The following is a 14,953-nucleotide window of genomic DNA, read 5'->3' on the forward strand; positions in this document are numbered from 1 at the left end:
ACATTGTCCTACACATATAGATCACCTTACACACCGGAAGGTGCCATGTCACAATCACTTACCAGAAATTTAATATCTCACATACATTGTTGGAGATGGGGTCACCCACAGTGAATAACCACTGCCACCACATGTTAGATCTGAAAATGAAATACTAAATGGATGGTACCATGTTACTGTATCTTGATTGGTCAATGTCACAGTAGTGTGTCCTGTGCTCACAATATATTCCATCTGAGGAAACAGTAGAGTGAAAGCAGTTTTGTAGGAGAGCAACAATTCTAGGAAATGAGCCGCAGCATAAAACTCACCTGTATGTTTTCTACACAGTGATGGTAAAAACTTTGCATGATGTCTGCTCTCTAGCCCATCCAGACCAAACCTTTGGTTACGCACAGATCAAAGTCAGGCTTGCGTCATGCCCGATGCTGAAAAGAGGGGATCCTTCAAAATTCCAGATCCAGCAGCTGTTACTGAGCTGGATCCGTTTCTCTGTGGGCCCTGTGAAATATGCTAACACCTGGACACATTCAGCAGGACCCACACTTTGCGTAAAATAAGCCTTCCACTGCACGGCAACACGTCGCTGCATTTTTCATAACTTAGAATCCATTGGCATTAAAAGCATTTTTGGAGCAAATCTGCGGATTATGCTGGAATATGTGGCAAATGCAGCAGCATTAATTATGTGGAAAAGGACACTGCCTCAAAATTGCATAATTCCAGTGGACCGGATTATAATAATATACAGCAGCATTATTTATGCAACGCAAAAGATATATATCAGAGGCGGTGGAGCATTGGTGAGAAGTCATCCAGGCTTGAAGCATCGGTAAACAGCATCAATTCGGTACCCTGAGTCACTAAGGCATTAGGAGAGGAAGGTCACATTGTGGAGAACCTATAGCACCGAAAAGGCTGACCTGAAAGAATCTTACTCTGTTGGAAGCCTCTAGCACTGGGAAGTCAATTCTAGGGCCAGCAAGCACTAGTCGGGAACCCAAATCACTGTGAAATCACTACTGGAGGAAACTGCCACTGCTGGAGGAAGCTGCCGCTAATGGTGGAAGCGGGCACTGCTGGAGGACCCTGCCACTGTCGGAGGAGGCTGCCACTGCCGGAGGGTGCTGCCACTGCCGGAGGATGCTGCCACTGCCAGAAGATGCTGCCACTGCCGGAGGAAGCTGCTGCTGTCAGTGGAATCTGCCTCTGCCAGAGAAAGCTGCCAATGCCGAAAGAATCTGCCACTATCGGAGGAAGCTGCCTCTGCCGGAAGAAGCTGCCACTGCCGGAAGAAGCTGCCACTACCGGAAGAAGCTGCCATAGCGGGAAGAAGCTGCCGCTGCCAAAGGAAGGTGCCACTGCCGGAAGGAGCTGCCACTGCCAGAGGAAGCTGCCACTGCCGACCTCCTCTGCCAGTGAGATAGCCTTGCTTTCATCCTCTCATCTTCTATAAAAGGCTGAGCGATACATTGAACAGATGAATGAATGACTGAAGATAATGGTCGGAGCTCAACAGTTACCCTAGACAGAGTGGCCTGGCGCTTAGAGAAAGTAGAGATCAGCAGAGCGGGCACTAACACATTTCAGTTGTTTCCTGATCTCCCACTGGAGAGTAATCTGACTAAGATGATCCTGTAACCTACTCCATGCTGTAGGTGGGAGAGCGAGCTAGAAGGGTAGCCTCCAGTACTTCTAATGTGAGGAACATTACTAAAAGAAGAGAGGCTGTGCTCGAACACAACACAGAAGGGTTAGAAAAGCACCGACGAACGTACCCACATGCAGTACAGTTCCCTGCTCATTGACAAAAAGACGCCTTTTCTCAAAAGTATGACAATGTAGAGGTAACAGATGTTGGAATATATAGCAAATTTTCTTTGGCTCAAGTACGGAGCGGGACTTAGGTATTTTGAATTGTCTGCAAACACCCCATCTATTTTTTGGTCGCCCAAGATAAATTGTTTTACAATAATCTCGCCTGGATGTTATAGTTGCCTGGACACTTGTTTTTGTATGTGCCCAAGGAATGTAAGGCATTTCAAAGACTGTAGAACATACCATGTGACAGATGTTTTTGAAAGCTGCTCATGAAGGGGAAGATGCATTCAAAAATGACCCCAAGATTTCTGGCAGATGAAGCTGGTGGAGGGAGTGCCGTAAGTTCCTCTGGCTACCATTCAGCTTCCAATGGGCAGGGTTTCCAAATGTTAAAAGTTCAGTTTTGATGGTATTTAGTCTTAATTGACTGGAATTCATCCACTGATAAAAAAAAGCCTACTCTGTCTGAAATCGAGGTTTGGCCAACAACAAATGTGAGTAGAGGCTGAGTATAATCTTTATACGAATTAAAGGCTGAGTGGGGAGCCTTGAATTGCACCACAGGAATGTCTTCGGAATCAAATACCGGCACCCTTAACTACTGACTAGAGCCCATTATTATTGAATGAAGCATAGTATACACTAGTATGAAGATTTTAACACCCCCCCCCCATTTGGCAAGGTCCACTCGTGGCTCAACTCAAGATACTGGAATTGGCAGTTATCATAGGTGCACTCCGGTGAGTGGCGTCCAGAGCTGCACTGGTTACAAATGCCCAGATGAGCTTTCAAAACACTTTAGGCATTACATCCAGGAGAAGATCAATTATTTCTATTGATCAATTTGTTATTGATTCATAAAAATAATGAATCTTCGCATGGCAAGCGTTTGAAAGCTCATTTGGGCATTGATAGTCAGTGCAACTTGGGACTGAACTCGCGATAGATGACTGATAATGTGGTGTCTCGGTTTGGAGGATAGGGAAAGGCAGCACATTCATTTTCTAAACAGCAGTAGCACTATTTGAGGGGTGAAAGCAAGAAGCTTTAATCCTTCATGTCATTTAGTTATCATGCATGAGCCATGGTCGAACAATCACAGCATCAAGTGATATATTCTTAGTGGGGGCCATAGGCCTCAGCAAGAGGACTGGCCTAAACCCTAAGCCACAACAAAGGAGATTCAAAGCTTGCAATCTGAAAACTAACTGGAATGGTTAGCTCAATTTTTGAGGCAAGTACCCAAGTACCTTGAGGAAGTTTTAATAACAACCATTGCACCTACTTTCAGCCTCGGTAATATAATTATGCCCAAACCCGAGAATGCAGCTCCTTAAAGAGCAGCAGCTACAGGTTTAACCTGCTTTAGTGTTTATGATTGAATGATCATCAAATAACTGTACAGTTTTAGGACACTTCCCGAAGATAAAAGCAAAGCAACTACTACAAATGTCACCACATTCTCGGAATACTAGAGGATATTATTCCCTTGTTAGTGTAACCTCTTTTCCGTGCAATATACCTGTGGGAAAACGTTAATCTTGCAACATTAATCAAATACTTCAATTTTCAGTTACATGCTCAGGTCTCCCATTTTTAAACAGTTGCACATTCATGGACCATCTCTATGATAAGGGCATCTTACATGGTAAACTAAATAGCGTAAAAAATGGAGCATGAACTTAAATACAAACCTATTTCATTTGCGAACAGATCCAAAAGGATACACTCTAATATGAAGGGGGGACAGAGTTGACCCAGGAGGGAGTTGGAGCTGCCCAATATGGCTCTGAGGGCCAAGCAAGACTGGAGGGGCAAGGATAGACTTTTAGACCCTTTACATGAACCATAGAATACAGCACAAAAACACAGCTGCCCATGCCGAACCAGAACAAAGTTAACAGGCTGTGGACACTGCAGTCTCCTTGGGGCCTTCCGCAAAGGTTGGGAAAACGTCTGCCTGAGTAGGGTTGCGCCCTAACGGTACAGGTGCAGGTAGAGTGAGGGTCATCAGTCCTGTGAACATTACATTATAACCTTGGTCCTGGAATAACGCAGGTGGCGTTATCCTTGCTCGAAGTCAGTAAAGTGATTGTAATAGAGAAAATCGAGTGCTGGAAAGCTCTTGCATCTTGCCCAAGTTCTGTACACGAATGGATTTGGCCACATGATGGCCAAGACCATAAACAACCCTTGGTACTGAATCAATGTCCTATGGTATTCATGGGTTCCCAGAATTCTGAGACCCCTTCTTCAGATACCTCTGTAAGCACACTGGTCTATGCCACACATTGCAACACTGTATGTGTGACTGCTGGTGAGAATGTCGGTGACTGTGCCAAACCTACATGACCTGATGGGTAGACTACTTCCCACTATGTCTTCAGAAGCCACGCAGTTGCCCCTGAACATGACAATGATGGACACAGGGGGGAAGAGAATACTTTATGACAAACATGATTGTCTCCAATAGCATAGAGAAAGAGCCCAACAACTGTAGCTCTGCCTTTCTGAAGGGTCTCCCACCAAATGGGATGTACTCTGGGAGTCACACAAAGACCAAGGTTAACTATTCTTTCAGAAGATAAAATCTGAATTCAACTCTGCCTGAGCGGACCTGAATTTTAGTATCAACAGTAGATGAGCTTGAGTGGCTGGTGGAAGAAGAGCCACAATTGTGGGTAAGGATGAAGGCATTGAAAAATAGAACATAGAACTTCAAACATGCGAAGAAGACTTGGATAATCACTCTAGACACACTAATGTGAGGACTCCTGGCACAGAATGCGATGACATCCTGCAATTGTCCAGGGTTCACTACACATTATCAAGAATTTTCAAGATTACCCACCTATTAATTTAGATTGTATATACAAAGGTATGCCCTTTGGCAAAAGCGAGGACTATCACCTTTTGGAAAACAACCCCAAAACAGGATGGGTAAATGTCCCGCTGATGTGTGTGACCACGTATAATTCAGCATCCAATGCTGTGAGCCGTTCCATCAAGAAACAATGGAAGATCTTGGAAAGTAACAAACACGATTGGGAGAAACCCTTGTTCTCCTACAAACGGACGAGAAGCTTAGTTAGTTCAAGCACGGCCCAAAAACCATAAGAGAGAGGAGGACCAGACTGTTCTCAATGCCTGGGGGCTCCCCCCAGTTACTGGTCACTTCCCCTGTGGTGGCTGTAGTGTGCGCCACTTGACCATCGCAACTAAGTCCCTGAGTTTGGAACCCGGTAAACAATGGCTACAATGGTCGCACACTAATTGCAATTCAACCAACGTAATATACCTGATCAATTGCCCCTGCGGGCTCAGGTATGTGGGCATGACCACAAGGAAAATAAAATAACGCATTTGTGAACTCCGCAGTAACATAAGATGAATACCACCAAACTGACCGAACATTTTCTGCAATTGAATCACACTCCCAATGATATCAGGTGGACAATCATCGAGCATCTTCGAGAAGGAGCAACGTTGGATATATCGTTTATCTATGCACCAAACCGGGCTGAATGACAATATACCATGGGGCTCAGTGATGCGTCGCTAATCTTATCTGTAGTCCACCACTGACTTAGGCACTGACAGGGATGAGATGCAGAAATCCCCTTTCTTTCTTTTCTTCATTGAAATCATAGTCCACTCTAGACAGTAGACACTACAGTCCCAATCACTATTCTCTGGGAAACCTGTGGACATTTTTCACACACAAGCTGCTTATTAGGTCACTGAGTAGGTCTTCAATTGAACAGCACATACGTGGTACGTGTGGTTTTAACCAAGATCGCCACCACCACCTTTTATAAACATACGTAGGTCAAATAAACTAGCTTAGCACAAACATGCACAGGGTCCCCATTACTATAGAGATAGACTATGCGCTTTACAAACACTCGAGGGTTGTTTGTTCTCCAAACACCGGCCTCGATAAAGTTTTAAATACAATATTGGGCTCTGTCCCTTTAAGATCCGCCTAAAACGTCAAGCCGTACGCCTCCTAGTGAGATACCCACGGGACCCCAGTGCAGTATTTCATTCATCGTACAGCGTCTCCACGACAACCGCAATGTAGGTCTTTGTGAGGGATGTATTCAAGGAAGTGTGCATGTGAGTGCTTCTGATGTGCCGTCATTTCTCTGGCGAGGGTGCACCAAACATACTCAACCACTGTCTTCTCCTTTTACCTCAAGAAGTTACATGGCGAGAAATCCTCCGCGGCGGAACCAATGACGTGAAGCCATTTCTGTCTTCACGTAAGCCACCCAATATTACCGTTATTCTTCCATGCTGGGGTGCACACACTTTGTTAGCAATGTGTGTACCGTGAGGGCCAAATCATGCTTTTTTAACCTTTGAAGGGACAGCACGAATTGAGCACGTACTCAGTGTGTGGTGCACTATTTGTTTTCATTCATGTACTACTCTAGTACGCTCGTAAAAAGATAAATTGTACAGTCTAACATTTTATAAGAAACCTCTGGCATGAACAGACAACAGAGGTTCTCACTAGTGTTACAGCAAATATGAGCACTGGTGGGGACGTGTGGTGATCCACAAAGGATGGAAATGCACCTCAGCAAACCATAAGAGAAATAAGTTTACACCTATGGATGCATTTATGTTTTGTTTCTTGTCTGTTTCTCTTTCAGATTAGGACCCTTGGAAATCCCGGGGGGCGCCCATTGTGTTAAAACCATGAGTTTTACCACACACACATACTGCTCAGGTTAGGGTACGCCTTAGCGTGCTTATACCGCCGGGGAGTTTTATGATCCTGATGAAAGCTTAGCTAAAATAGCAGTCACAAGCAGAAACATGTCGACCACTCTTTCATTTTAAAATCTAGGATACAGTTGGCTCATTGTAAAGGCCAGCAAGTGTCCGCTTCACTTGTTTTTAACAATTGTAAGCTGCCCTGTTATTAAAATTATTTCTGGGTGCAGCTTGCCATCTTTTAAAACTGCACATCCTTCTTTTTTTGCACTACCACACTGTCAAAAAAAAAACGCTCTGCTGTAATTCAGGCGTAGTAGCACACCAGGGAGACACTCGGTCTACCTGGTGGGAACCCGATGATGAAGCATGTCACCAACTAGGTTGATGAGTGAGGGTTCTTTTAAAAAATAGAGTTTTTTTCCATCACACCTGCCCCCTTTCTTGTAACTTCATACCTATAGGCACTCTTTTGTTGATAAATAGTATCACCTACAAACACCAACAGAATCCACTTCTTTGAGGGAAAGGAAGAAATTATGAAAGCAAGGCACTCAGAAGCAGCTGTCATCTACAAGTATAGCAACCTTCAACTGTTCCAAGGCCATTCTAGAATAAAAATTTGAAAACAAAGTTTCAACGCAGAACCATATCACTCATCAACCTGAATGTAAAAATCTTCATGGGCATCTTGTCTTGTTTACTCTGTTCAATCCACTGATGCCCCAGATAGCAGATCTCAACCGGTCAGGATTTACGAATGATAGGTAGCCTGGGAATAACACCAGAACGTTTTTACATTGCATAGAGAATATCGGTCATACATAAAAGAAATCCATCCTCCTCACACCTCATTTTACTTGGTTGGATGAGAATCCCTTGAGCAAACAGTGGATACAATATGACTGGATTTTTAGACTGAGGTAGTGGCTAGTTACTGTTCACCTTGCACTAGGTTCAGGGCAAACATAGAGTGGGCTCAAATGTTCTGCATTACGAAAGGAACCATGTAGGTTGCTTTTTTGTGCTCATGATGGAGTCCCAGAGGAACTACACAAGGAAAACGTGAGAGGATAAATAGTATCAAAACCAGCAAAGATACTTTTGAAAATGACAATGTATGTTGACAATATAGTAATCAATCAATCAATCAATACACTTGTAGAGCGCGCTACTCACCCATGAGGGTCTCAAGGCATTGGGGGGATAGAGGGGAAGTGCCACTACTGCTCGAAGGGCCAGGTCTTGAGGTGTTTCCTGAATTTGAGGTGGTCCTGGGTCAGTCGTAGCTGGGCGGGAGTTCCACGTCTTGGCCGCCAGGTAGGAGACTGATCTTCCTCCGGCGGTGGTTCTGCGTATCCGTGGGATGGTGGCGAGGCTGGCGGAGCGGAGTTTGCGTGTTGGAGTGTAGAACGGGAGGCGGTTGTTGAGGTATTCGGGACCTATGCCATGGAGCGCTTTGTGTGCATGGGTGAGGAGCCTGAACGTGATCCTTTTGTTGACGGGGAGCCAGTGCAGGTTTCTCAGGTGGGCTGATATGGGACTGTGGCAGGGGATGTCGAGGATGAGATGTGTGGATGCGTTCTGTATGCGTTGGAGTCTTTTCTGAAGTTTGATTGTGGTTCCTGTGTATAGGGCGTTCCCATAGTCTAGTCGGCTGATGACAAGGGCCTGGGTGACCGTCTGTCTAGTTCCGGTAGGGGTCCACCGGAAATTTCTTACGGAGCATGCACAGGGTGTTGAAGCATGAAGATGAGACTTGCTTGGTCATCGTGAGAGAGGAGTCCAGGATGAATCCCAGGTTGCGTGCGTGGTCAGCGGGTGCAGTGCCCAGTTCTGTGGGCCACCAGGAGTCGTCCCAGGCGGATGGGAATGGTCCGAGGATGAGGACCTCCGTCTTGTCAGAGTTCAGTTTCAGACGGCTGAATTTCATCCATTCAGCGATGTTTTTCATTCCTTCCTGGAGTCTTTGGTGAGGGAGAGTATCAGCTGGGTGTCGTCGGCGTATGAGATGATGTTGAGGTTGTGTTTGCGTGCGATGGTGGCGACGGGGCTCATGTAGATACTGAAGAGGGTTGGGCTCAGCGATGAGCCTTGGGGTACGCCACAGATGATCTTGGTGGCCGCGGAGCGGAAGGGAGGGTGGCGGACTCTCTGGGTTCTGTCGGAGAGGAACGAGGTGATCCAGTCCAGGGCTTTGCCTTGGATCCCGGTGTTGTGGAGGCGGGTTATTAGGGTGCGATGGCAGACTGTATCAAAGGCGGCTGAGAGGTCTAGGAGGATGAGGGCGGTGGTTCCCCGTTGTCGAGTAGGGTTCTGATGTCATCGGTGGCTGCGTGGAGGGCGGTCTCGGTGCTGTGGTTGGCTCGAAATCCGGACTGGGATGGGTCGAGGGATCCATTGGCCTAGAGGAATGCGGTCAGCTGTTCATTGATGATCTTCTCGATCACTTTCACCGGGAAGGGGAGAAGAGAGATGGGGCGGAAGTTTTTGAGGTCTTTAGGGTCCGCTGTGGGTTTCTTCATTAGGGCATTGATGTCTGCGTGCTTCCACCTCTCTGGGAAGGTGGCGGACATGAAGGAGTTGTTTATGACGTTCCATAGGTGGGTAGCGATGATGGTGTCGGCTTTGTTGAAGATGTGGTGAGGGCATGGGTCGGAAGGAGAGCCGGAGTGGATGGTGTTCATAGCGTGGGCGGTGTCTTCGGTGCTGATGGGAGTCCAAGCGCTGAGGGTGGTTGTAGGGGGAGTTGGTTCGGTGGCTGGGGGCGGAGTCTGGGCACCGAAGTTGTTGTGGATATCGGCGATCTTGCGGTGGAAGAACGTGGCGAGGGAGTTACAGAGGTCTTGCGACGGTGTGATGTTGTTGCTGACCGTCTGGACTTGTTCCATAGCGGTCGCTCCCCTCACTCACTGCCTGTCCTAGAGACGCTTTGCTGCTTGCGGATCACATCGCCTGCCCTGATTGAGCTCCCGGCTACCCATACATCGCCTGCAACTCAGAGCGCTTCGACTAAAACATAGCGCCTGGTATCGTTCGCATTTTTTTAATTCCTGCTCATTGGCCCGCATTGCGGTGATTTGATAACACGCTGAATAGTGTTTTGCTGATCTGTGTGTTACTGTACCTTTGCTCTCACTCCAGCTGTGCCCCTGCTTCGATTACGCTACCGTACTGCCATTTTGTTGTGCTGTTTACTTGTGGCCCGTGTCTCCTCCCCGCTCCCGCCTCCCAGCTGCCCCTCCCGCACACTGGTATAGTAATCTAGCCCTGTCCTCCTTCCCCCTGTGACCGTCTGGACTTGTTCCATAGCGGTCGCTCCCTTCACTCACTGCCTGTCCTAGAGACGCTTTGCTGCTTGCTGACCACATCGCCTGCCCTGATTGAGCTCCCGGCTACCCATACATCGCCTGCAACTCAGAGCTGACCCTCCCATGCTCCGCCCCCTTCCACCCTCCATTTAAGACAGATGAACCTTCGTGCAGCGTCCACGCGCAGCGGTCGCGCCGAAGGTGCGCCAAAGGTAAGCCCGTCTACGCCCGTCCGCGCCCAGCGCCAGACCCCCTGTTTCCCGCCATACCCAGCCCACTAGATTCACATATGATGCCTCTACTCTCCTTGCCCTCAACCCCGGACGCACACCACAATGCTAAAATGCCACCCCAGGACGTACCCACGGCCCATTCGCCTGTCACACCTGCAAGTTCTCCTGCTTCAGGACCCTCACCAAATCTACTTCCTCCAAACACAGCTCAGACTCTAACCACCTGAAGTGCATCCTGCTGTACACCCGCTCGGTCCACAGACACGCCACTGAACTCTGGGACCTACTCGACACCGCGTCACCGGACATCGCCTTCCTTACAGAAACATGGATGAACACATCATCAGCACCCGACATCGCTATAGTCATCCCGGACGCTTACAAGATCATCCGAAAAGACCGCACCAACCAAACAGTAGGAGGCATCGCCATCATCCACAGGAACTCCATCAAAATCACGACCAGCTTCGACGATAATCTTGCAACCGCCGAACACCTCCACTTCCAGGTCCACACCGACCCTAGAACCACACTCAGAGGTACCCTCATCTACAGGCCTCAAGGAACCCGCACTCAATTCAGCGATGACATCACTGACTTCATCAGCCCACATGCCCTCACCTCCGAGAACTACATTCTATTAGGAGACCTCAACTTCCACCTTGAAAACAAACACGACTGCAACACCAACTCCCTTCTGGACAACCTGGCCAATCTCGGACTCAAACAACTTGTCGACACCCCCACCCATGTAGCCGGGCACACGCTCGACCCTATCTTCACCTCCAGCAAGCACATTTCCTTCAACCGTACCACAGCTCTCCATTGGACGGACCACAGCTGTGTTCACTTCAGCTACAAAACCACCTTGACCCACAACCGCCCACAACCTATTCCACAGAGAAACTGGAACAAAATCACCTCCGACCAACTCCTCACATCACTCAACCAAAACCCTCCCACCCTTTCATTGGACCCAAACCAAGCGGCCACCAAACTCAAGCAATGGAACACCCACAGCGCTGACGCATTAGCACCCCTGAAAAAGCACCAGATCAATTCAGGCAGCAAAAAGGCTCTCTGGTTCAATGATGACCTTAAAAAATCCAAGAAGCTATGCCGCACCATAGAGAAAACATGGAGAAAAAACCCAACCACCGACAACATTGCCACCCTCAAGGCAGCCACCCGCAAACACCACCAGTTGATTAGATCCACCAAGAAATCAGCATTCAAGGATCGTCTCGACAACAACGCCCATAACAGCAAGGAACTTTTCAACATCGTCAAAGAATTCACCAACCCCGCTGCAGCATCTAACGACATCACTCCCTCCCAAGACCTCTGCGATGCGTTATCCTCCTTCTACAACAAAATTGCTGACATTCACAACAGCTTCGAGAACACTCCCTGCGAACAACCATCCCCACCCCCCTCAGAACCCACACCGCCAACTAACAACCTCAGCGCCTGGAACCCAATCACCACCGAAGACACCATCCCCCTAATGAACTCAATCCACTCTGGCTCGCCAACCGACCCCTGCCCCCACCACATCTTCAACAAAGCTGACTCCGTTATCGCACCCATCGCCGTGATGTCATCAACTGCTCGTTCAACTCTGCCACCTTCCCAGAAAGCTGGAAACACGCCGAACTCAGCGCCCTCTTGAAGAAACCCACAGCGGACTCCTCTGAACTTAAAAACTACCGACCCATATCCCTCCTCCCCTTCCCCGCCAAAGTCATTGAGAAAGCCGTCAACAGCCAGCTCGCCGCCTTCCTTGAATCCAACAACTCCCTCGATCCCTCTCAGTCTGGATTTCGAGCCAAACACAGCACAGAAACCGCCCTCATTGCAGCGACTGACGACATCCGAACACTACTGGACAACGGAGAAACAGTGGCCCTCATTCTACTCGACCTCTCCGCCGCTTTCGACACAGTCTGCCACAGCACCCTTATACAACGCCTCAGCAACATCGGCATACAAAGAAAAGCCTTGGACTGGATCATCTCATTCCTCGCTGGAAGAACTCAAAGAGTCCGACTTCCCCATTCAACTCAGAGGCCACTAAAGTCATCTGCGGAGTACCACAAGGATCTTCACCCAGTCCCACCCTCTTCAACGTTTACATGAGTCCACTCGCCTCCATCGGGCGTCAACACAACCTTAACATCATCTCTTACGCCGACGACACCCAGTTAATCCTTTCCCTCACCAAAGACCCTAACACCGCCAAAACTAATCTTCACGAAGGCATGAAAGAGGTAGCCGAATGGATGAAACATAGCCGCCTAAAACTGGCAGATCCTTCTCCTTCCTGGCGGCCAAGACCTGGAACTCACTCCCCACTCACCTGCGCCTTACTCAAAACCACATCTCCTTCAGAAAAGAACTTAAAACCTGGCTATTCGACAAAAATTGAACCCCCCTTTCCAAGCGCCTTGAGACCCCCTGGGTGAGTAGTGCGCTATATAAATTCATGAACTTGAACTTGAACTGTTGGCGTTAGGATTGGAGAGCTCTTTTACAATGCTGAAGAGTTCTTTGCTGTTGTGTGTGTTGTTGTCCAGCCGTTCTTTGAACGAAGTCTTTTTGGCGGTGCGGATCAACTGGTGGTGTTTGCGGGTGGCGTTCTTGGGGCTGTCATGTTTTCTGTCATCTGTTCACGGCGTCAGGTTTTCTCGAGGGTTCGGCAGGATTTCTTCGATTCTTTGAGGTCGTCGGTGAACCATGTGGTTTTCCTGTTGACGGTCTTGCCTGGATGGTTCTTCAGTGGTGCAGGGGTGTCGGCGCAGTTGATTATCCACTGTGTGAGGTTGTGGGCTGCATCATTGGTGTCATTGGTGGTGATAGGTGGGCGGTGGTGGGATGTGGTCTTCTTAAAGGTGAAATGGATGCAGCTGTGGTCGGTTCAGTGTAGTCCGGTGGAGTGGCTGAAGGCAACGTGGCTGCTGGCAGAGAAGATGGGGTCGAGCCTGTGGCCGGCGTAGTGGGTGGGGGTGTTCACCAATTGCTTAAGTCCGAGGTTGGCGAGCAGGGTGGTTGTGTTGTGGTCATTGTTGTTCTCCAGGTGGAAGCTCATTTCCCCTAGGCTAATGTAGTCTGATTAGGCGAGGTCATGTGGGCTGATGAACTCGGCGATGGCTTCAATGAATTGTGTACGTGGGCCCGGGGGTCGGTAGATGAAGGTTCCTCTGAGGGTGGTCTTGGGGTCGGTGTGGATCTGGAAGTGTAGTTGTTCGACGGTGGTGAGGGCATCTTCGGAGTTGGTCGTGATGTCTATGGTGTTCCTGTAGATGATGGCGATTCCTCCTCCGGTTTGGTTGATGCTGTCCTTTCGGGTGATCTTGTAGCCGTCCGGGATGGCTATGGTGATGTCAGGGGCTGAGGAAGCATTCATCCAGGTTTCTGTGAGGAAGGCGACGTCTGGTGCTGTTGTATCGAGGAGGACCCAGAGTTCGACGGCGTGCTTGTGGATGGAGCGGGTATTGAACAGGATGCACTTGAGTTGGTTGTTGTTGTTGCCTGGTCTGGGTGGTGGGATGTAGGTTTGGACGCAGGTGAATTTGCAGGTTTGGCAGGAGAAGGGTCTGTGGGTGCGCTTCGGAGTGGCTTGGTAGCAGGCAGCTGGTCGGCCGGTGTTGAGTGCGTGGGGGGTGGTGGTGTTGTATCTCAGTCGGGTTTCTTCATTTTGGCAGGGGCCAGGGGTTCTGGTGCTGGGCGCGGTCCAGATGCGGACGGGTGAAAACGGGCTTGCCTTCGGCACGCCAGTGGCGTGCCCGCTGCGTGGACTCCATAAGAAGGGCTATGGGAGGGAGGAGCAGCTGGGAGGCGGGAGTGGGGTGGCGAATGGGGCACCAGGGGGGCGGAACCGCAGGGTGGCAGCGGCGGGAAGCGCGAGGGAGGGGAGTGGGTGGGGGCAGGTGGGGAGGGCACGGCACTAGGTGCGACGGAGCAAAAAATTAGGAGAACAATAAAAGTTAACCAGGAAAGGCAGTAAAATGGCACAGAAAGGAAAACAAGGAAAAAAACAGTCTGAGGTAGAAGAGAGGACTGCAGCAATCACATGCGACACAGCAGGCAGTGGGGGCACAGGGGGACCGTGTGGCGGCTGACTGGGCGACCTACCTGGTGACAGGGTCAAAGGTCGCCCTTTTATCAGTAAAGGTTTATGGCTCACTATACTCGATGCCCCCACCCAAGGCTGAACTGATGAACTACCATAAAAGTTACATATCTTTGGCCTCTGAATGACAAGCCATCATCAATCTTTTAGAATCCACCACAGTGCCTGGCCCCAACTGTGACATTCAAGCCAGTGGCAGCATCTTGGATATTGGTACTGACATCAAAGGTACCATCAGATGGCAAAGCGGTTTCATCAAGTCCACACATGACCCACTATTCTGGGCCGCAGACAGTGGAGGCTTAGCTCCCCACAATGCTCCTGGTACCGAGGTGGAAACCCAGGCATATTTTCCATCAGTGCATCAATATTATGCATCAGGAATGCTGCTGAGCTCTCTGACAATCAGGGCACCGGTATCCTGGATCTACACTGTGGCACAAGGCATGGAGGACAATGAAAGGCTAGACACTCTCATTTGGGTCACAACTATCCACATCTCCTGAATGGTCCTGAATTTGCTCTGAAAGGTACTCGTGACCCCACAATGAGCTCAGTCTGCATGTCAGAAGTGAGATTAAAAGCCCGAACACTCAGCAGTACATTTAATAGTCATGTGTGCAATTCCTAGGCATCACCTTCTTTTCAAAAGTCTATGGTGCATGTTGAGAATTATGCATTAAAATAAGCAAGAAAAAAGAAAAAGGCAAATCAAAATTGAACTTGAGTGA

The 14,953-nt window shown here is 48.9% G+C and overlaps 1 protein-coding gene across 1 annotated transcript in view; it reads right to left on the reverse strand.

Moving 5' to 3' along the window:
• The window catches only part of DNAH7 (dynein axonemal heavy chain 7), a 1,812,153-nt gene that overhangs the window by 1,028,337 nt on the left and 768,863 nt on the right, over positions 1-14,953 (reverse strand). The gene's annotated exons all lie outside the window — the stretch shown is intronic.

Source organism: Lissotriton vulgaris, chromosome 2_1 (assembly GCF_964263255.1).
Source record: "Lissotriton vulgaris chromosome 2_1, aLisVul1.2, whole genome shotgun sequence".
NCBI lineage: Eukaryota > Metazoa > Chordata > Amphibia > Caudata > Salamandridae > Lissotriton > Lissotriton vulgaris.